Below are 22383 nucleotides of genomic sequence, written 5' to 3' on the forward strand. Positions count from 1 at the left end.
TGCAGTCATTTACACTGGTACAATGCAAATGTAAAATGCTACACCCACTTTACATTTGCTCTGCCTGTTAGAAATGTCTTCATAAGGTGCATGGCAACAGAGAATCAACCTCCACTTCCTCCCCCACTTTTTTTAAAGCTAAAACTCAATTTTCCTAACTCTGAAGGATGAAACTCTGAGTCAGCCCTGCTGGAATTACAGCTTGCAATTCCCTGGCATTTAAGGATGTCAATCCTGATGTCTAGTGTAACCCACCAGCCTTGCTGCACATCATTGTGTGTATGTTTTATAACAGATGGAATGAAGAATGGGCTATCTGCCATCATTTAAAACTATGTAACAGTGACTGTACAGATCTAAGACAACAAATTAAGATAATATTGCCCCCAGGATGCTAAATATGGGACAATTATGCATTTGGGCAGTTCTGAAGCAGTTATGTTTGATTTGTCCCCATGCTGAGGCAGCACATGTTCCAACTTATTTTTAAAGCAACCTACATTTATAATCTCTGCTTTAAGAGCAAAACCCAATTTAGCCTTAACCATGAAACCATGACTAGTGCCTCCATAGTAAGACGACTATAAAGACCCCTTCATTATAGAGAGAAACTTTTCAGAGTCTAAACCAGGAGTGGGCAAATTTTTTTGCCCGAGGGCCACTTCTGGGTATGGAAATTGTATGGTGGACCATGAATGCTCACGAAACTCAGGGTTGAGGGGGTGAGGGCTCCGGCTGTGGGTGCGGGCTCTGGAGTGGGGCCAGAAATGAGGAGTTCAGGGTGCAGGAGGGGGCTCTGGGCTGGGGTGTATGGGAAGGGTGGGGGCTCCAGGCTGGGACCAAGGGGTTCAGAGAATGGGAGGGGGATCAGGGCTGGGGGTCGGGGCACAGGAAGGGGTCAGGGTTGCAGTCCCCAGGTGGCCCTTACTTCAAGCAGCTCGCGGAAGCAGCGACATGTCCCCTCTCTGGCTCCTACGCGAAGGCGCTGCCAGGCGGTTCTGCATGCTGCCCCATGCACAGGCACTGCCCCTGCAGCTCCCATTGGCAGCAATTCCCAGCCAATGGGCGCTGCAGGGGTGACACTTGGGGCAGGGGCAACAGGTGGAGCCCCCCTGGCTGCCCCTACGCATAGAAGCCGGAGCGGGGACATGCCCCTGCTTCCAGGAGCTGTCCGGAGTCACAGCACATGTGGAGCAGGGCAATCCCGGACCGTGTTCCCCAGCAGGAGCTCCAGGGCCGGATTAAAATGTTTGAAGGGCCGGATCTGGCCCCTGGGCCATAGTTTGCCCACCCCTGGTCTAAACAGTGGAACCATTTTAACCTTTCCAAGGGTATAAACCTGCCACGCATCATGAAATATAAAGGAGAATGACAAAAAGCAATGTCAGTGTTTCCATCAAAGACCTCATTTCTCAGGGAACAGATACAATACTGCAGCTCAGGTGAAATAACAGAAAATAAGGAAATTTGACCATTCGTTGTAGAAACCGAAAGCATGTTCCCAGAACATTGTTAAGGTCCCTTCCTATGCTGTGCAGTGATGGTCTATAAATGGGTTACAGGCTGTTCTTTGCCACTAACCTATGTGACTGCAGAATCTAAAGAAATCTGCAAAATGGTCCAGAGGTCCATGCTACTTTAACAGTGGGGGGTGGGTCTCAGTTCCAGTCCTTTTCTCTCCAAGGCCAGCCTGAATTGGGAATATTGCAGCTGGTCAATATTAATAGCAATACAAGTCACTCTTGCTACCTGGAGAGGTCTATGCCTGCTGATTTGTTTTTATAGTGAACAGAATGCTAATTTCTGTTCCGCTTAGAGGATGCTGCCAGGGTGGGCATGTTCCAAGAAGGAACTGGACTTGTGTCCTGCCTTATTGGAACAATATTTTTTCCCCCAGGAAGAGTCCTCATTATGGGCCCAAATCTTCTAGTCTCCATGCACTTAAAACTCCCACTGGTGTCAATGGAATTTTGGAGGTGCACTGATTGAAGGACTGGGCCCTAAGGTGTTAGAAGATTAAGGCTTCAAACAACCCTCTTCCCATTTCACACAACGAAAACCTGCCCATTCTCCTTGGAGGATACAGGAGCCCAGAAGATCCTCAGCAAGTAGGAGGAGTGCAGTGTCAGCAGCAGACTCTCCTTTCCTCTGTGGCAGTCCCATCATGGGCACTTCACGGGCATGGGCACCTGTTCAGTTTGGGGGATGGAGCAGGGGCAGTCTTCGCCATTCTACCCTCCCTTGGAAGGGGATATCCGCACCTAGGCTGTTATTGTTTGAAGCAGTGGTATCTCAGGCTGTGTTCACGTTTGAAGGGAGATTTGCACAGGTGAAGGCAGCCTGCCTAGAGAGAGAAGGATCCAGAGGAGCAGGAAGGGGGGATTCCTGGGACCGAAAGAGTCAGCTCTTCTGTGTCCCCATTTGAAGACGGGGTTTCAGGGGAATTCCACGTGATGACAACCTCTGAGTTTCCAACCTCTTCAAGGAGAACACAGGTTAGCCTCTTGTTGGGTAACTTCTACATTTATACTCAGTGCAGAGGAATTTGTGCATTAAAAATAAACAAGAATAAGAACCCAGATGACTCCAGCTATTGAGAATCTCTTTCTCCAAAGGTTAGAGATTTAGCTCCTGCCTGTACAGTTTGGTGTTTGTGGGTCTGTTTTTCAGTCCCATGGTGCTAGGCACTGCACAAACATATAAATAGTCCCAGTGTGCAAGCCTCATTTTGCAATGGTACAGTATGTCTACCTTAGGTGTTTTCATCAGCATCATTATACTGCTGCGAATCTTCCTAACTCTAGACAAGCCCTTTTGAAATATGCCTTAGAAGTCACTGCGCAATCTCAGCCAGCAGATGTCTCCTTAATACACATTCTAGCTCAATTCACACACACAGCTTAAAAGGGAAATGGACTTTCCATTAAAGTCACTCAAATTATATAGTCAGACATTCTGTAGAGTATTTCCTGGCTGGCTCATGAAAACCTGTAATGCATATTCCACTTTGAAACAATTCTGCCAACAGATAATTTGTATCAAATGATAGTTTACACATTTCATCCAGAAAGAACTCCAAACCAAATTATAAACACCATGTGCTGGATGTGCCACAACCAGTCCTGAGATGCAGCCTTGTCTGGGGTGAGAATGGCAGCTCTTTAACAGCATACAGCAACACTACACAACAGTATTTGCTCAAGTGTTATTTCTAAGGACATTTGCATTAATACAGGATCTCTGCTTTCTTTCTACTTTGGCTGCTTGGCTTCAACTCAAACTGTAATCCTCTGCTTGTTGTTTGTGACTTCATAATTGATTGCTATGGAAACAATTTTGATGTCATGGAGAATTATTAGTTCAGGTAGGGAGAAATAAGCAGCAAGAGCAAATAAATTCTTAAGAAACAAAGAGCCTGTTTACATGCAAATGCCCATGTGTGGTAAGGGAACAAAAATGCAGCTAATCTTTAAGCAGTCCATTTCCAGAGAGATTTGGCAGTTTCCAATAATGCAACAGCAGCTCTTTAATATTTAACTGGCAAGAATTTCACTTGTAAAAAATGCAAACAAACTGAAAGGTGAAGATTCAAATATCTAGTCAAATCTATCTATCCAACAAGCTTACCCATTAATAGCCACTGACCTGCTGGGTGACTTTGGGCAAGTAAGTCCCTTCCACTCTCTGCGCCTTTACTTTCCCTCAACCTGTTACCTGTCTTATCTATTTAGACGGTAAATTCTTCAATACAGAGACCATCTTTCACTATGTTCACATACTGCACCTAGCACAAGATCTTGGCTGAAGCCTCTAGATGTTACAATTTGTAACAAAACAGATGAATTTGTAGGGAGAAAAGTGAAAAATCATAGTCAATAAGGGGAAATTCTAAACGACTCATGGCTGTAGGCTGGGAACTTTGCATATCTGACAAAGTAAGTAGGGGTGAGTCCTAGTTAGTGTGTGGATAAAGGAACACCTAGATGGTGCTGGTTACTTAGAAGGTGATGTTCATCCCTGAGTCAGCACTGAAGCTAATGCCACAGCATGGTGATGGAGGGGTGTGGAATGGGCTGCCTTTTGGATAAGAAGGGAAATTGAAGTCCTCACCACTTATCTTCATTAAACATCTCGCCGTTCTCTTCACAAGAAATGGGGCACGAACCTGTGTCCTAGAGCAAAAGGGGGTTCTGTCTCTATTCCCCAGCCTACCATCCACTTCCGTGCCTGCCTCATTTTGTTTCTCTTTCAGCCCCCCACAGCATCCTCTCTCCCAATTAGCCTGTACCCCATTTTGCCCCCACTGCCCCAGACCTGCCTCCCCATGTCCTCTATTAGTCCTCACCAGTAATTAGCCCCCACCAGCTCCAACCCCCATTACTCCCTCATCCTGTCCCCACCAGCTCCAACCCCCATTACCGCCAGCCCCACCGGCTCCAACCTCCATTACTTCCAGCCCCATCCCATTACCCCAGCCCTGCCCCATTACTCCCCCACCCTACGCCCTTACCCTCTCACCCCCACCAGTCCCTGCCCTATTACCCACTCATCCTCACTAGCTCCAACCTTCATGACCACCCCATCAGTCCCCCACCCTGCCCCCCTTGCCTCCACCAGTCCCTGCCCCCATTACCCCCCACTTGCCCCGTTACCCCCTCACCCCCACCAGTCCCTGCCCCATTACCCCCTCACCCCCACCCACTCCAACCCCCATGACCACCCCATGTCATTAGTCCTCCACTCTGCCCCCCCTCACCCCTACCAGTCCCTGCCCCCATTACTCCCTCACCCCCACCAGTCCCTGCCCCATTACTCCCTCACCCTGCCCCATTACCCTCTCATCCCCACCAGCCCCATCCTCCATGACTACCCCATCCCATTAGTTCCCCACCCCGCCCCCTCACCCCCACCAGTCCCTGCCCCATTGCCCCCTCACCTTCTCATCCCCACCTGCTCCGACCCCCATTAGCCCGTTGCCTGGCCCCCTTATCCTTTCTCCCACAGCAGCCCCACCCATTACCCCCTCAATCCCGCCAGCCCCTGACCTCACGCCCGCCCCGCTACTCCCTCCCTCCCCAGGCTCCTGGGCGCTGAGGCAGTTGCCTGCGGGGCGTGGGGAGGGGGGTCAGCCGCAGACGGGCTGAGGTGGCTCCCCAGTTCCCGCGGCTCCGCGCGCCACGGCCCCCGCCACAGCCCCGCTCCTGGATGCGGGGAGGCGGGGGGAGGGTCATGCCCCAGAGTGACGGCTGAGGTGACCCCACCCCTGAACGTTCTCTCCTCCCTCCAATTGAAGCGCCAAAGCGCGCGCCAACTCCCGGCCCCACCCCTACTCCCACCTGATTGGCCGTATCTCGCCCCGCCCCTATGTGAGCGACAACGCTAGGGCCAACCAGCCGCAGCGGAACCAAGGCCTCCGCCCTTCCTAAGGAAGAGGGCGAGGCCTGCATGTGACGTAAGACTAGAGGGTAGCAACAGTTGCCTCGAGACCCCGCGCGAGGCGCCATAGTGACCGTAGTCCTGGAGACTGTTACTTGCCAACGGTAGCAACACGCAGCCCCGGCAGCCGGAGCCCAGCGCAGCCCGGGGAGCCCGGCGGGGAGGGTAGGTGAGAGGGCAGGGATGGGATGGGGTCCCTGAGGGGAGGCGCCCCACCCCCTTGGGGGTGCGACAAGACGGGCCCAGGGGCTGGAGTGACCCGGCGTGCGGGCTGGGGTGAAACTGGTTTGGGGGAGAAGGGCAGGAACGGCTTTGGGTTTGTGCGGGGGGCAGGAGTGACTCCGATTTGGGCGAGGGAGGAGGGGGCAGGAGTGACTCCGATTTGGGCGAGGGAGGAGGGGGCAGCAGTGGCTGTGGTTTGTGCTGCGGGGCTGGAGTGACTCCGGTTTGGAGGCATGGAGGGGGGCTGGAGTGAGGTAGACTAGTGTGAATTCGTGGCAGGGGGCAGGAGTGGCTCCAGTTGCGGGGGTGGAGGGGGCGGGAGTTGCTGGATTGGTGGGGACTAGTGTGACTCTAGTTCGTGGGAGGGGGCTGGAGTGACTGGTTATAGGAGAGGGAGGCTGAAGAGTCTGTGGAGGGACAAGGAGGCTGGAGAGATTCTAGCTTATGTGGGTGGGGGCTGGACTGACTGATCCGGAGGAGTGGGGCTGGAGTGAATCTTGTTTGTGTGGCAGTGTGAGGGGACCTGGAGTTTATCTGATTTTAGAGGAGGTGGGAGTGGAGTTAATCTAGTTTGTGCCATGGCTTCTCCCCTGGCTTTTGGCTGCATCCTATTTATTATTAATGTAACTTATTTTCCTGCTGCCTCTTTGCAAACTTTTTCCTGTGGGTGTTGGGAGCTGTTGCTCAGAGGTTTCTCTGCCCAGCCCCTGCCTGAGGTATTTTTGGTGGGGGAGGCTGATCATCAGATGATGTACACACCACACTGGCCTCTTCTCTGTATTGGAGAGAGCCTGCCACAACACCACTCTCCTCCCAACACTTTCTCCTGCCTTTTCCTTTTAGTGAAATGTTGCCTTTAACCAACTGCATAGTGAAGGTGAATTAATTGTTCTTACCCTTTCTCATAATACAAGATCAAGGGGACATTCAGTGAAATGGAAAGGTAACAAATATAACATTGATTAAATGCTTTTTTTCGTTTTTACCCAACGTATATGTAACCTGTGGAACTCACTACCACAAGAGTTTAGCAATATTTTACAGGGGATTTGACATATGTAGATATTGAGAACATCTGCTGTTTTCATTAGCTAGGATAAGATTGTATAAAGTATCTAAACCCTCGTGTTTCTGGGCATAAACAAACCTCCACTGATTGAGGTTAAGAAGAAACTTCCCCTGTGGGTAGATTATTCCTTAATTGTCCACTACAGAGTTTCTTGCGCTTTCCTCTGAAGCATCCATTTCTGGCCACTGTGAAAGACAAGGATACTAGATAAAGTGGAACCATGTTCCTCTGAAATATTTTTTCCCATTTTTTTTAAGGGTGTGGGTTGTACATTTTCTCTCATTTATTTTCTTTCTTTCTTTTCCTTTAATTTTAATCTCTTTACTTCCCTTGCTTTTCTATCACCCTTATTCTGTAACTTTTCCAGTAACCACCATCATGCAAAATGATTTAATAGGTTTCTTTTAAACTTAGTTACCTTCTCTTTTTTAAAAAAAAACAACAACAACCCAACAAATAAAAATCAGCCTTGGGACTCAAGTGTGGCAGTGAGTTGTGTATCTTTACCCTCTGGTTATCTTGAAGGTGGGAAAATTGATACAAATGTTAGGGAGTTCAATACCTCTAATGATGATAAATTATTTCTTCCTATTTTTGTGCCCTGAATTCCACATTTTGATGTTTTGTTTTGAACAAAAGTATTCCCTGAAAGAACAATTAGTTGGTACATAGATAGCACTGGCCAAAGTAACCCATTACTACGTCTCCTTTTCACATTGTAAGTTTCTGGATGCATGGCATGAATGTAAATTAAAAAGAAGGAAAAATGGTAGCTGACTCAAGTAGCTTCTTTTTAAAGGAACTTGCATAAGCTTTGCTCCCTTTTTCCTCCTCCTCTTTTTCTCCTGGGCTTTTATATTAACTTCACATCTAGCAAAACGAGTTTGGTTTCTACCTGTCATTTATTTGATTCAATTCTCTGGAACTAGCAAGTCTCACTCTCTGTTTTCCCTGCAGTTTGAGTAATATGTGAAAATCTAAATAGGAACTTTGGGAAGCAGGTGCAGGCTATTCTTCACTTGATTTCTCCTGTTTATTTTGAATAACACATGTTGTGATACACCAAATATCAGTGTAAGAGTAAATCCACCTCAAATGTGTCTGTTTCAGACTGAGTTCCTATAGACTGACTACATCATTCCATTCTTTAACTTAGATACTTATCATCCTACCTTTTTAATCTTTTTTGTTGAAAGATGGAAAATCTTGTTTGTTTATAGTACTTGAGGTAGAGTTGAGTGAATACCTCGCAACAAATGATATAATTTATTTTTCTGCACTTGGAATATGCACAAACAGATTATCGACTTCTTCAATTACATTGTTCAATTAACATGTTTTTGTTCAGTTTGTTTGGACTAAGAATAGTTTCCTGTAAATATACAATAATCGCTACTCAAAATAACTTGATTAATGGTGATTGGTCAGAAGGAAAGATAATCTTGCGCTTACAGCTTTGGACTTGGACTCCAAAGACCGTGCTCTAGTCCCTTAGGGCCAGGTTTTCAGTCTTCACAATTGGAACCAGACTTTTAAAAGTACCTAGCACTCAGTAGCTCCCCCTGTGATACTTATGGCTACATTTTGAAAACCTGCTGCTGAGGTCTTTTTGAAAATCTTGGTGTTGCCAGCACTGTTCAAAAGTCATGAGATTAATTTAAAAAGAAACCAGCATTTATTTTTTAAAATGTGCCTTCTGTTTTTAGAGCCTCTAGACCATGTTTTCAAGCTCCTCTCTGAAACCATGAGGGCTAGAAATGGACTCTTTTTAAAGGAAAGGTAAGAGTCTCCTGTAATTATCTGACTGCAGGAGCTGGGGCTTCAAGAAAAACAACAAATATAGTGAGAGTTGGCAACACTGACTTATTTCTCTGTGCCTTGGTTCCCAGTCTGTAAAATGGGAATGATACTGGTGCTGAAAGGATAATGAGAGGATGAATGTTTGTGAGATCTTCCAGTACTACAGAGGACTGAACGAGAGGCATAGAAGGTTGCATGATATTGTTTCTGTTCTCCGAAAGTCTGCACAAGCCCTTCTGGCTTGGCTATGCACAAATTAGAAATTTATTTTCTATATAATCTTGGGTCTGTGACTTGGAAACTTGTTTTCTATGAAGTTTTGTGCCTGTTCCGTATATCTCTTAAATCTCTGCTTTATCACAATAATATGGGACCAGACGCGGGGAAGTTCTGAGTACCCACGACTTCCACTGAAATCAAAGGACGCTGTGGGTATTTGGTATCTCTCAGGATCAGACCCTTGAATTGCAAATTTATAACATCAGTGCTAAAGGGAAATAAATCACAGTTACTTATATTTAACCCAGACTGTTTCTTTTTATCCTCCATTCATATGATTTCTAAGCCAAATTTGTTCAGGACTGATATGAGACTGTCTAATCTCAGTGGTTAACTACTGTTTCTTTTCTTGCTGGTTCAAAATTAATAATTGCATAGAAAAACAAATTACTTTGGTAGTTTTTAAATAGCTTGATGCTTGTTAAACTTCAGAAGACTGACAAATCTTAACTTTAATAGAGACCTGGTTTCTTTTTTTAAATACAGTCTGAAAACATAGATGACTGAATTTATATTTTGCCCAATTGTCTAGAATTAGTACTGAAAATGTTCTCTGAATCCAAAAGTATCTTATGGAGCACAAAAACATATAATGATGAGGGCCTTGCTGATTTAATAGCATATCTTAATGCTACACTCTTCAGCAAAAGTTTCTGCTGAAGACTGCTGAGATATATTTAAACCAGTTTCCCCCTCTCTGCTTTTCTAGAAACAAATGCCAGCACAGTTAAAGTCTGGAAGCATGCCAGCTGGAGCAAAGTGTTGTCCTGACCAGCATGCCAGGACTTGAAGTGGGGTGCTGAGTAGACAGTCTAACTTACTTGAGCATTGGTAACTGCAATCCTGTGATTTGAGATTATATTTCTGATATGTGAAACATATGGATTTTTCTTTTGTTCTATCTGTGCTTTGAGACTAGGTATTTTGTCTTATTCCTTTATTCAATTCTTTTTCTGTGTTCAAACACTCGCAAATCCATCTTATTGTCTGAAAACGTACTGGCTTTCTTCAGGTAAACTGTCCTAGTGTCGGTGTAGCATGTGAACTAATTATGATGTGAATCTGTTAATGGGCAACATAATATGTCTTTTCAGGCTGAACCATGTACACCTTAATACATTAGGTAACAGGGAACCCACTTACAGAGAATTTGTGTTCATAATGAACAATTCAAGACATGAATTATTCCAGTGCACTGCACTGTGCGAATCATATTTCCAGCTACAGGGAATCCTCAGCTTTGAATGAAGTTGTTCCATGAAAACCTGCTGTACTTTTGTCTCAACTAGCTAATAAAGAACAAATAGAAAAGACCAAAATTCTGCAGACACCATTCAGCTGTTTGGTTTTTTTAAGCATGTTGAGTTGTGTTTAGACATATGATTTCATCTCTTCGATCAGTGAAGGAATTCTGTTACTTCCTCTTGTTTAAAGAATATTCATATTTACTTATGACAGGGAGGTAGTCCTTTTTATTCTGTATGAAGTTGAGGCTTTAAGACTAAGCTTGATAAGTTTATGGAAGGGATGGTATGATGGGATAGCTTAATTTTGGCAATTGATCTTTGATTATCGGCAGGTAAGTATGCCCAGTGGTCTGTGATGGGATGTTATATGGGAGGGGATCTGAGTTACTGCAGAGAATTCTTTCCTGAATGCTGGCTGGTGAGTCTTGCCCACATGCTCAGGGTTTAGCTGATCACCATATTTGGGGTCAGGAAGGAATTTTCCTCCGGGGCAGATTGGCAGAGGCCCTGGAGTTTTTCGCCTTCCTCTGCAGCGTGGGGCATGGGTCACTTGCTGGTGGATTCTCTGCAGCTTGAGGTCTTCAAACCACAATTTGAAGACTTCCATAACTCAGACATAGGTTAGGGGTTTGTTTTAGAAGTGAATGGGTAGGGTTCTGTGGCCTGCTTTGTGCAGGAGGTCAGACTAGATGATCATATTGGTCCCTTCTGACCCTAAAGTCTATGAGAAGCGTGGGACACTTTTGAGGTGTGGTGATGAGACTAGAAGGAAACACTTCAGGAGATTTCTGTGTAATGTAAAAGTGGTAGGACTTCTGCCAACCATGACCTTCAAAATTTTTTGATTTGTGTTCTGTTGATTTGGTGCTAGATAGGGTTTGAAGATCTGTACCAATGCCAAATAAGGGCATTTGTAAAGTAATTTACATATCACAATGGGTCTAGATTATTTTGTTATTGTTTAGAAGAGAGTTTATTCTCCTGAGCATAACGTTGTCTAATGCAGGAAGACTTCCCAGCCTAGTTGACTTCTTTTATACTTGTGTTAATCTCTGCTAGAAATTTAGCCTTCTTAATAATTGGGCATTGCAGTTACACTTTCAAAAGGACCAGTATCACAAAACACTATGGTGAAGATGAGTGTGTGGAAGACATGTGCAAGTGTAATGAATCATCTATGGATACATAATGCAATCATATGTGGATACATACCTATGTGAGTATTTACAAAGTAACAGCAGACAAAGAAAACTGATGTTCGCACATTCGTCTTGTTCTCTTTGGGACATTTTTTAGAAGAATTATTTAAACGAGGAATAGCTTTTGGGACTGGAGATAGACTGTATAGATGTGATAGCACACGTGTCCTCACTATCACCATGTACTGTCACTCATGATGAAGATGGACTGACTCGGCCAGATTCATCCCTGGTGTAACTCAGTGATGTCCTTGAACTTACTCCATGGGTGAATTGGGCTCACTCTTATTAACAAATGCCTGGGAGCTGACTTCCAAAATCTTGCCCTATGTGTGGTGAAATGCATACAGATGTGTCCTAGGCCAAAAGTGAATGTAGTCATGATCTTTGTGTCCGAGTCGATATGTTATCCATTCAGCTTCAAAGAGTACAACTGATGAGACTGGTTTTTATTACCATCATAGCTATTTGCATGTTACAACTAAATCTTCTGATGGGCTTATTAGGTCTTCTGATATCAAAAACAAAAACCTGGGACGCTCTGATTTTTTTTTAAGGGATGGCTGGTTCCTTTGAAAGGAATGTATTTATTTTAGTATCTTTTGAAAATGGCTTATTATGCTGAAATGGGCATTTTAGAGGAGATAATCATATACAGGTATTAGTGAATTTAGGCTGTAGCAACTGCACACCTCTTAGCCACCCACCTGTATCCAGAATGGCTAGTAAATATAGACTCTTGAACCCTAAAGTGAGGATTAGTTATAGGAAAAGATATGGGCAGGATGCAATATTGACCTTTTGAAATTTTAAGTCTGCTTACTGGAAACAATCTCCAGTGTAGTAAAGCATGTATATACCTACTGAATATATATTAATATGCTCTCTGTTGCTTCTGCCTTTGTGGAAATCTCATTTTTCATTATCTGATTCTTTGTCTGTATTCTTGTGGTTTATTTTGATACCCATTTAGTATGAATCATATAGCTTTGGCTGCATCTGGCTCCCCATTCCAGAACTAGATTTTAAAGTGTGCCCAGCTCGTATGTAAGTCACAGGATGGAATTAAGATGTGTCCTGCATTAATGTACAAGTTGCTGATGGAACTTTATTTCTGCAGAGGTACTGGAGTTGCTAAAAAAAAGTGTCCTGGGAGACTTCATTATCTGTGTATCTGACAATTCTTAATTATTTGTATTATGGTAATGCCCACAGACCTCAGTAAAAGATCAGGTGCCTCATTGTGCATGGCACTGGTACAGGGACATAACTAAGGCCATGACATAACTAAGGCCATGTCTTCTACGTTATGGACAGTATGGGGCTGTAGCTATGCTGTTGTAACCCTGTAGTGTAGACACAGATTACAGCAATGGAAGGAGTTTTTCCATACCTCCCCGAGTAATGGTAGCTAGGTTGACAGAAGCATTCTTCCATCAACGTAGCTGCGTTTACAGCAAGGGTTAAGTCTGCAATTTTTACACCACTGAGCACTGTACCTATGTTGACTTAACTTTTAAGAGTAGACCAGGCTTAAGAAAGTTCCTGCCTCAGAGACCTGACAGTCTAGGAGTGTGACAAGATACAGCAGATAGAGAAAAGGACAGGGGACAAGGTGAGGTAATGGTAAAATGAACATGTTAAGCATACTAAGTAGTAGCCTCAGCTCACCACCTGCCTAGGCATTGTCAGACTGCTCTTCAGAGTTAGCTTAAGATCCTGTGGCCACCATGACAACCATGGGACTGTCCCAGACAGTTTCTGGCTCAACATTTAGCTGGCCAACACTGGAATTTGGGTTTTGGGATGGAATTAGAGGTAACAGGGTAACTAATCTGTGGAATTTGCTGTTGGATGATATTGTTGAGGTCAAGACTTTTAGTAGGATTCAAAAAAGGATTGGCTATTAGTTTGGTTAAGAAGATCCACATTTATGTTAGATGGGGTGCAAAAAGGGATAGATATATATAACCTTCTTGCTTCAGGGCATAAGCCAATTGTTGACTGATGGGGTTTGGGAAAACAAGGATTCCCCTGCGGCAAATTACTCCTCCCCATCCAAAGTTCAACACTATGGAAGTGGTTGTTTGGTACTTTTCTCTGGAGCACTTTGTACTGACCAGTGTCAGAGGCAGGTACCAAATTAGATGGGTTACTGGTCTGACCCAGTATAGCAATACTTAGTGGTCAGTCTGTGACCTCTATCTCTTCAGTTCCGGGACAGGTGTAAAGGTCTTCTTTTGATAGCCCATCCTCAGTGACCAATGGGAGTGTGCTAGGTTTCAGAAGTCTCTGAAGGAGAGCATTACCTTATCCACAGGCCACTCAGCCGGTGGATGGTGAGGCATTTTATAATGAACTGTTATCCTAAACTGTTGATGGAGTGGCTGTTGAAGTCAGGGAAGTAGCCTTTTAAATTTGCTGGTCACAGTGGTATTTTGATTGTCTGCCGCTGATGAAACAGATGGAGACAATGATGTGGCATTGGTGGCAGAAGTCTTTCTCACTGTGACCAATGGTATCCAGAAAGGTTTTGAAAAGATTATTCCATGGCTTTGAAGAAGAGTAACTTCAGCTTCACCATAGCATAGCATTTGTTGGGCAAAACTGTACAAGGTAGTTAATCTCGCTAACTCGCGTCTGGTGATGGAGTATCTCTCTCTGAGGAATTTTCATGTTACCTTGCAGGTAAGGTTTCATAGAGTCTGCTTGAGATATCTACCACTAACATAGTAGAGCCCTGGGTGGCTGGCATAAAAGCTTTTTGCTTGGATGTCAGCAATGCCTCTTATTGAGGTTCTGGAGATGATGGAGGATGTGTGGGCTGAGAGTTAAGAGGGACAGGGATTTGGCTGGGGTAAGCCAACGTGGAGGTTCCACGGCTTTACTGGAGTTGATTTTCAGTTATTCCTCAAGGTGGGGAAAGATATAGCATCTGCTAATGGAACAATTTTAGATCTTTGTTCAGTTAATTGCTTGAGGTCAGCAACCTCTCCAGTTGTTATCTTGTCTCAAATATACCTTATCTGGTTGAAAAGGTGAGTGTGAAGAAAGTCTAGAGTCCTTGGATTTCCTTGGCCCTATTTAATGTGACCTTCATCCTGAATATGGTACAGAGACAAAACCTGTTTTTTCTTTATTATTATTATTATTATTATTATTTATTTTATGTATTTATTAATTTATATACTTTAGCACCTAACAGCACTAGTCATGGACCAGGACCCCATTGTGCTTGGCTCTGTACATACACAGAATCTCTTCCTGGTGATAAGTAAAGATCAGATATTTGTGCTGATTCTTTTAGGTCTGTTAGATGCCTCTAATACCATTTAGAAGAACAGGAGTACTTGTGGCATCTTAGAGATTAACAAATTTATTTGAGCATAAGTTTTCGTGGGCTACAGAATGGAACATATCTCTAAGGTGCCACAAGTACTGTTCTTTTTGCAAATACAGACTAACACGGCTGCTACTCTGAAACCTATCATCTAATACCATTGACCATGAAGTATGGATGATGAGTTTGTAGAACCAGCAAGAGAAAATGGAATTGCTTGAGTGCTTTCTCTTCTTTGTGGGAGATCTGAGTAGTATTGGGCAACTTTTCTGCCTCTTCTGTTGAATGTGTATGGGATTTAAGAAGGTTAGCAAGAAAGTGTGGGCTGCAGTATTTTCAATATGCAGATGAGACTCAACTCTATGTTCTCTGATCTGTCATTTGGGGTAGAGGGGGTAGAGAGACTTACCTGCTATTAGAGATTAAAACCTAGCTGACTGAGGCTCAACCCAGATAATGCTGGGTAATGCTGATAAGGTGAAGAAAGCACCAGAAGGAATGGGAGAGATTATATCAGTCCCTCTGACTTCTGGAGTTTGTCTTTTGTTATTCTCCAGAGGGTCTTAGTTATGGACAGTCTGGGCCACAACTCAGTGAGGGAAGCGGGAAGAAAGATTTAGCAAAATGTGGCAAGTGGGTAAATCATCCCCCCCCCCCGCTCTATGCTCTACAGTGGCATTCACAAGGAAACTAAGGCAGGCAGCCAGATTTAATTTTTCTGTTAGGCCAGATGTAACAGTCAATGAATCTATCCAGGTTCAGACAGGAAGTAAATTAATAAATTTCATTTATCTAGATTATGTTTTTGCTTGGCTAGAAAATAGAATTCTACACTAGCCTCTGATAAGGTGAAGATCACGAAAAACGCAAAGCAAGGAAATTCTGAGATAAGACAGCACTCCTTATCTCAGCTACATTGTGCTCGGGCATTGCAGTTCTGAAGGTTCTGTGTGAGAATGCCCTTCTCTTTTCAACTCCTTCCTCCTGAATTGTTTTGGGATGTACTAGCAATAAATTGACAGAACTTGAAATCCTTTCTGTGGCCTAAAGACTGTGTGTGTGTGCGCGCGCGCACGCACACACACACACACACACACACACACACTCTCTACTCATCTCTTCTTCAATTTCTGAATGTAAACATATTTCCTATTTTGTTTGAAATCAAAATCCACCCAGCACACGAAATCTGAATCTTATCAAATATGCATGACATTCAGGATGAACAACCATGGTGGGAGGTATTTCTTTAACAAGTGCAGATAATAAGAGGCAATAATGGCTTTCGGTCACCAAGTTAATTCTACAGAGTTGCCTTCTGCCTGACAAAGATTTATTCTTTTTAATATGATAGACACATTACATTGTTCTCAAGGTTTGGCACCAGTGAGGAAAATGAAACTTCCTTGCTTTCACCCAGGTCTTGAAACCTTTACAGAAGTAGCAGCCTGCCTGCTGACTACATAGTTTCCACAAAGGATAGGAATAAATGGTCAGTTTTCACAATGGAGAGAGATGAACAGCAGAGTCTGCCAAGGATCTGTACTGGGACCTGTGCTGTTCTACATATTAATTAATGATCTGGAAAAGGGGATGAAGACTGAGGTGACAAAGTTTGCAGGTGAGATGAAATTATTCTAAACAGTTAAGTCAAAAGCTGACTGCGAGGCGTTACAGAGGGCTCCCACAAAACTGGGTGACTGGACAACAAAATGGCAGATGAAATTCAGTAGTGATAAATGCTAAGTAATGCATATTGGAAATAATAATCCCACCTATATATATACAATGATAGGTTCTAAAATAGTTGTTAGCACCCAAGAAAGATCTTGGAGACCATGGATATTTCACTGAAAACTTCTGCCCAATGCACAGCAACGGTCAAAAAACATTAACAGTATGTTAGGAACTGTTAGGAAAGGAATAGAAAATAAGAGAAAATATCATAATGCCGTTATATAAGTCCAGGGTGCATCCACACTTTGAATACTGTGTCCAGTTCTGGTTGCCCCATCTCAAAAAGGACCTAGTGGAAATGGAAAAGGTGCAGAGAAGGCTACCAAAGATGATCAGGGGTATGGAATGGCTTCCATATGAACAAAGACTAAAAAGATTAGGGCTCTTCAGCTTAGAAAAGACATGACTAAGTGGGGGTATGATAGAGGTCTATAAAATCAGGAATGGTGTGGGAGGGGGTCACCCAGTGAAATTAATAGGCAGCAGGTTTAATACAAACAAGAGAAAGTACTTTTTCATATAACGCACATCTAGCCTGTGGAACTCATTGCCAAGGGATCTTGTGATGGTCAAAAGTATAACTGGGTTCAGAAAATACCTGGTTATGTTCATGGAGGTTACGTCCATCAATGTGTAACCAAGATGATCAGGGTTACAACCCCATGCTCGGGCAACTTTAAGCCTCTGACTCAGAAGTCATGACTAGACAACGGGGATGGATCACTCCATAATTGCCCTGTTCTGTACACTGACCCTGAAGCTCTGGTATGGGCCACTGCCAGAGACAGGATAAAAGGCAAGATGGGCCACTGCCAGAGACAGGATAAAAGGCAAGATGGAGCATGGTCTGACCAACTGTGGCAGCTCTTGTGTTCTTATGTATTTAAAGTAGAGGTTTTCCTAGGTTTACTTCTTTTCTCAAACAAATACAAGTAAAGTTAATCCCTCTTCATGGTCCAGGCACCATCTGTGCCATTTGTTGCCTCCTGAAATTGATGATGCACTATCATTATTTATTAAGCACTGAGAATATGCTGGGCACTGTAAAAGTAAAGACAGCCCTGGCTTTGCAGAACTTACAGCCCAGGGTATTCAAACATTGGCTACCAGGCACAGAGTTTCCTGTTGCAATTTTATTGTCTTTCTATCAGATTCCTTCCAACAATAGACTCTACAGTGTTTATGGATAGGGCCCTAAAAGACAAAACACTCTGGGAGATCCAGAACAGAGAGAGAACTTGATATTATAACCGACTCACTTTTTGCTTGAATCACATAATTATTTGCTTGTACATGACAGCTATTAGATGTTTATATAAGTTACTGGGCTTTTAGGTGTGTTAAAAGTTCATTATTATAATAGAATTGTTATAGCTTTAAAAAAAAACTTCAGATATTTGCATTTCCATTCTTTTTAGTCTCTTCTAGATGCTGTTCATATTGGTATGATGCCTGTAACTTTAAGAGAAACCATTTCTACTGGACAAACAAGTAGTCTTCAAAATTCCTATGGAATCTTCTTGACTCATTAAATACAAGGGCATTTTTTTTTTTTGGTTCAGTATTGACTTGGTTTACTTATTCATAGTGCAATTTTAATAAAGTGGAGTAAGTTGTTTAAACAATTAAACAACTGTCCTTGGGATACACTCCTTAAAATGATGAAAGCAAAGTTATCTATTAACACCTTCTCTAGTGAAGGGGGTGAGATTTCAGTGCAGCCAGTGCTGGGTGTTATTATTAGTTAGTGCATTAGGTTTGTCTGGATTCTGGAATTTTGAAAGCAAGTCCAATGCCTAAGCATCGTATATTAGAGGGATGTAACAAGCCGGAATAACTTTCTATAGATTCATTCTTTAGTGCTAATTATTAACTCAAATAAATAGTGTTATCATTTTGTTATCATAGTGCTGAGAGGTCCCAAAGGGGGATTGAGGCCATGTTATACTAAGCGCTGTACAGAAATATAATAAGACACCGTCCCTGCTTCGAAGAGCTTGCAATTTAAATGGACAAGATAGAGAAAATAAATTCTCTTTGTCAGAGATGGTGGCAAATTCCCGTGTTCTAGCAGTAGTGTTTTGTTGGTCAGAGAGGCATCCTTATGGGATTGCAAGTCTCCATCCAATGTTCTGCCTCTTCAACTGCCTATGTTTAATCTTCCCTATTAATGGGGGTAACAGCTATAGACACAAACTTTTAGTTATAAAGAAATTAGTGCTCTTCTACCTCCTGGGAGTGGGAGGTGGAAAGAGGAGATGGGTTGGTTTGTGAAGGGTTAATTAAAGTTTCTAAAGTACTATTGAGATCCTTGGGTGACCGATGCTTTATACATGCAAAGTGTCTATAATAGCTAATGCCTTGTAGCACCTAATGACAAAGCCCCAAATGGTATGAATGACCAAATTCTCTTTTCACACATTTGTAGATTTCTGAAATATTTACATTTTGGTCTGAAACTTTCCAGCTATATAATAGAAATGTGTGTGTATAAGTGAGTATAAATATTATAAATGTTTGAGAAAAGTTTATAGCAAAGTTTACAGAACATAATATTGTATGGACAAGCTTTTTCAAAAGTTGAAAACAAAAACTGGTACATGAAACCATTCCAAAAGCAATCTAAACAGAGATAATTATTTCCAATCTAGAAATATTTTAGATTCCTACCCTAAAACAGCAGTATTTCTTTTTCTAAATACCGTCAAATAACTGTATTCAGATATCATTCATACTGTAATTATTCATATTCCCTGAAGACTTTTATCTAATGCTTTGACTTGTGATAAGTCTCCTATTAGTCTATTGTTATGGAATTTGTTATCATAGCTTTCAATTTGGCAGCTGTTTAGTTGAACTTATGTTCTGATCTCAGCCACGCAGAACACTGTTCATGTTATGCATTCTGTGAATCCCTCTTCAAATTCTCTTCCACCTATATAAGACTACAGAATGTCATATGTAATCAATTTCATTCTAAAATTTACTTTATATAGCTCCTTTGATTTTTATATCTCAGCTGTTATGGAATATAGACCCATTTTCCACTAAGTCTCTGGTTCAAATCAGTCCTACACTGGCAGTGACTAAAAGTCATTATTACTGACTAATAACTGGTCTGTGTGAAATGAGTTGATGATTTTCTACCAGGTTCCTAAGTGCCACTTATTCACATTACAAAACCATGTTTATAGCACCATTGTTTATGCCCTCAGCAACTCATGAATGCATACAGAGTTTGAGCAACCCTCTTGCCTTTGGAGATGGTGCTTCCAGGTCAGCACTGAGACATGCTAATGGGTTACAGAGCCCATGACTCACTAAGAGAGGTATGTAAGAACTAATAGGATCAACTAATGTGATAAATATTGTATGTACATTGGAAGTTCTTTTTCCAGAAACCTTAGTCTAGTAGAGTACAATGGATTTAGTGTATTTAAAGCCAAGAGTGAGTTGAAAACAAATTTTGGAAGGTAAAGAATTCTCTGTATTAATCCTGTTTTATGAGTTTATAAGAACTTTTTTATTTTTCTCCTGTAGAAACACAGTGTACACACACAAAGAAGGATTTACAGAACAGGAGATCAAGGCTGTGGGCCAGACTTGTCTGTTCTTCACAAATTGCTTCAAGCATCATTGCTATAATTTTCTTTAAGGAAGAGAGCCAACAAAGACTCTTATAATAAATCACTTAAAATGTTTCCATGCATCTCTTTCTTGAGTAACACCTTTGAGAAATCTCTCCATAGCTTTCTGAAAACATGTCAGAGGTTGAGACTAGCTGACTTTGTGGCATATATGTACATGAAAAATACGTCTTGTATTAATACTTTCCCCCAACAATGTGTCTATTCCCACTGGAGTATCCGTCATATGAGCAATTTAATTGAGAGTACAAGCTAAAGAAGACTGGTGGTTTTGTCTCTATTTCTGGTTGAATATATATAGGTGCTTCTAAAGTTCACATCAACACTATGTGTGTGATGAATGATTGATATTCCCTAACCCCCATTTCTGTTACCGTGCTGCAGTTTATATTTAGCTGTGTGGATCTGTGTCTTGGGTGATTTGGGATGTGAGAAATGGTCTGAAGGAAAGAATTCTGGTGACTAAATCCATCCTTGAAATACACTTAGGTCCTTTCGATCTTCAGCATCCTAGATTAGAATGACTAATATCTATGCTTCTGTGCTGAGGTCATGATGTCTTTAATTACAGATCAGATCTTTGAGTTCACATGGTTTTATTTTGTCTTCTGCTAGCTAGCAGCTTATACCAAGTGTACGTGCAGTCTAAAGTCATCTTACATATTACCTGAGTTATGATTTTTAAAAAAAAACTCTCCTCATTAATAATAAACAAATAATATAATTTGAGAGTGAACCTTTAGTCTGATTTAATGATCTTGTCAATTAAAAATATACACTTGATGAAAACTGTCACGGAAGTAAAGAAAGAACATAGTTTTTCCCACAGGCATGTATAGAGCAGTTTGTCACATTATTACCATTTCTTTAAGGTACTAGCTTGGGACTACTTCACAAGCCATATAAACTTTAAGGTTTGACTACTATGCATGTAGTTAGGTAGGCAGGCAGTGTTTGTGCCTAAACTGTACCAGCTTTCATTATTTTATTGTGAAACTCATTATATTTGTTGATTTTCATAATTCCTTAGCTTCTCGTACCATGTGATTATATAAAAATGCAGGATTCTAACTCATGTGGTTGTAAAGAAAAGCTTGAAAACATGTCCTGAGTATCCTAAAACACTCATAAACCAGAAGGCAAATTTAAAAGAACCCAAAATGTTATAACTTTTTTTAATCTTTTTTGATTCTCACTCATGATTTTTGAATGTGTTAGGTTTGGCAATAGTAGGTTCTGAACCTGATGGTGACTCTGACTTGCTATTTGAATTTTAGGATACTATTTATTGTGTCTGCATTTAGCTTCCCCAAATAATGGGGATACCTACCTCACAGGATATTGTGAGGTTGAATTAATGTTTGTATAGATTGTTCCTCACATGAAAAGTGCTAGACTTAGTCTTAGACAAATTAGCATTATGACATTATTGGTGAATCTGTCTAAAATCTCATACTAAGACATTCATATAATGCTACTTCTCATACCACAATACTCTATATGTGACCTCCTAAGGCCATGGCTACACTGGCACTTTACAGCGCTGCAACTTTCGTGCTCAGGGGTGTGGAAAAAACACCCTCTGAGCGCTGCAAGATACAGCGCTGTAAAGCCTCAGTGTAATCAGTGCCGCAGCGCTGGGAGCATGGCTCCCAGCGCTGCAAGCTACACCCGTAAGGGATGTGGTTTACGTGCAGCGCTGGGAGAGCTCTCTCCCAGCGCTGGCGTTCGAACTACACTTACACTTCAAAGCACTGCCGCGGCAGCGCTCCCGCAGCGCTGCTGTGGCAGCGCTTTGAAATGTCAAGTGTAGCCATACCCTAAATCACTTCTGTATATTGTGCACTTCAGCCTAACACAAAAGATACTCTGGCCTTTGATCCTGCCTAGTGCAGGTGCAAGGTGCTGTGCATACAAGTACAACGTAAAAATGCTAAGCAAGACATGGAACACAGGAGGCTCCAGTCCTGCATGAATAGATTGAGAGCAACTGTGTGATGATTGAGAAGTTACTTCTGCTTAGTAGCAAGTAGGGTGACCAGATAGCAAGTGTGAAAAATCAGGATGGGTGTGGAGTGTAATAGGAGCTCATATTAAAAAAAAAAAAAGTCCCAAATATTGGGATTGTCCCTATAAAATCAGGACATCTGATCACCCTAGTATCAGGACAGAAGTCCAACAGGAATTAAGTCTCCCCATCCCCCATGGCTGCATCATGTAGATGCACAAGAGTCCAGGATGGGCTTGTGTGATCTACTCTCCTTTGTTGTGCTGTTGTTTTAAATGCAGGATGATAGAGAACAATTAACAATTAGATGGATGCCACCATTCTGAAAGGTTGCAGAAGAAGGTTGAAAGATTTGACTTCTTCTTTCATGAGCACTGGAAATCAAAACTGTCATGAGTG

The 22383-nt window shown here is 42.4% G+C and overlaps 1 protein-coding gene across 7 annotated transcripts in view; it reads left to right on the plus strand.

Annotated features, from left to right (window-relative positions):
• The first annotated feature begins 5475 nt into the window (after positions 1 to 5475).
• Positions 5476 to 22383, plus strand: part of RFX2 (regulatory factor X2) — a 99304-nt gene continuing 82396 nt past the window's right edge. For 6 of the 7 annotated variants that reach the window (XM_050934247.1, XM_050934252.1, XM_050934253.1 and 3 more), the window contains exon 1: positions 5476 to 5605. The gene's annotated coding sequence lies outside the window, so the exon portion shown is untranslated. Of the gene's footprint in view, positions 5606 to 6466; positions 6602 to 22383 lie in introns of those variants that run through there. The other variant, XM_050934250.1, reaches the window with a different exon arrangement.

This window comes from Gopherus flavomarginatus, chromosome 24 (assembly GCF_025201925.1).
Source record: "Gopherus flavomarginatus isolate rGopFla2 chromosome 24, rGopFla2.mat.asm, whole genome shotgun sequence".
In the NCBI taxonomy this organism is placed as follows: domain Eukaryota; kingdom Metazoa; phylum Chordata; order Testudines; family Testudinidae; genus Gopherus; species Gopherus flavomarginatus.